General features: G+C 34.4%; 1 pseudogene; it reads right to left on the bottom strand.

Moving 5' to 3' along the window:
• Window positions 1–1220: 1220 nt before the first annotated feature.
• Window positions 1221–1837, bottom strand: part of LOC114077174 — a 6741-nt pseudogene continuing 6124 nt past the window's right edge.

Consider the following 1837-nt stretch of genomic DNA (forward strand, 5'->3'; position numbering starts at 1 on the left):
ATAATTCTTTCGCTTAGAAGTCTTTTTAACGGATGGTCAACGTTAGAACTCGCCTTAATGCTACTTGCCGGACCAAGGAGGTAGATAATAGGAAAAGAATTATCAACATAGATTTAGTATATACTATCTAATAGGCTAGTATTGATTGATACGAGGTAATGACTTAGTCAAATATCGAATACGATGTTTATTGTGAGGTAAAGATAAGGGTTAGGAAAGCAACACACGTAGCCGGACCAAGGTGCGGAGGGAGATTTCTAGATGCCGGACCAAGGATTTAGAAATACATAACTTATCACTTTGCATGCAAGATACTAGCAAAGAATTGTTATAGTTAGAATTATCAAGTTATGAACCTGTGGGGAACACATAAACCCTAGTTACTTTGATTAATTGATTAAAATCCAACATTCAAAGCTGTTAAGTGTCTCTTTCAATTTACGTAGTTATTTTAGTTCATTTAGAAATAGAAACCCCCCTTTTATTGTTTTTACTTTCCAAGGAAGTCATTGACCAAACAATAGTAATAACAGGTTGAAGTTAAGTCTAGACTATTTTCCTCGTTGGAATGATCCCAACCTCACAGTTGGGTTATTTACTTGACACGACCGCTTTACTTCTTATCTGAGAATAAGTTTGAGCGTCTCAGTTACCCTCATAAACTCAAGAAGTGAAATCACCGGTAACCTCCTTGCTAACCTGTTAACATTATTCAATGACTCCGCGATGTTTGAAGTCATGGTCCATGTGCTCTTACAATTCGAGTAAGCTTTTGACCATTTGCTATAACTAATATCAAACAAGTATGGTCGTATGCGCGTATCTATCTGATCTATTCTTCCCATAATTGTCTCACACTGTTGTTTTGTATAAGGTTTTGCCAATGAAAAGAACAAAATCTTCAAATCTTCAGTATTTCTATTGAAATTCTTCAACACATTGACTGACAGAAGCCATATGCATGCATACTGTTCTGATTCAGGATATACATTAGCAGTCCCTTTCCATATGCTTTCATTTCGGTCTGACATAAAACACATATTTTGTCTAACTCCATATGCTTCTTTAAACTGCTCAAAGCTTTAAGTCCATGAAGCATCATTTTCAGAATCTACTATCGCATACGCCAAAAAAAGTATATGACCAGCTCATTATTTTAAAAAAAAATATCACAAAAATCAGAAATACAATTTATATATTTTTTTCATTATATGATATAATCAGAAAATTAAATAGGATAAAAATTTATCTCCCGGATCCATTGTGCTGGCAGTTAAAATTGTACCACCATATGAACATTTTAATCCCGCACCATCAACAACTACAATTGGCCTACAATATTCTCAACCTCTAATACAAGCTTCTAACGCAACAAATGCGTATAAAAATGTATCACCTTCTTTCCTTTTAATTTTCAAAACAGATCCTGGATATGTTTGCTCCAAAATGTAAAAATAAGCTGTAAATAACAGTCCAATTTATACAAAAAAATATACATATTTTATACATAAAGAATACACGAAAACATAACAGTCCAATTCAATGAGTAATCTTTAAATTTATTCTTATTTCGAAATTACCAGGTAATTTTGCATAGGACTCTGCTGGATCCCCGCGCACCAACTTTACTGCTTTTTCTTTAGCTCTCCATGCCTGTATGTACGTCAACAAAACGCCATGCAATTTGTCACGACCCAAAACGGGTCGCGAGTGGCACCCACACTTATCCTACTATGTGAGCGAACCAACCAATCTAAACCCCAACATTTCTACCATAATAAAACATAAAATAATGCGGAAGACTTAAAACTCATTAACGGAATCAATTAATAACTTC

Source organism: Solanum pennellii, chromosome 5 (genome assembly GCF_001406875.1).
Source record: "Solanum pennellii chromosome 5, SPENNV200".
NCBI classification, from domain to species: Eukaryota; Viridiplantae; Streptophyta; class Magnoliopsida; order Solanales; family Solanaceae; genus Solanum; species Solanum pennellii.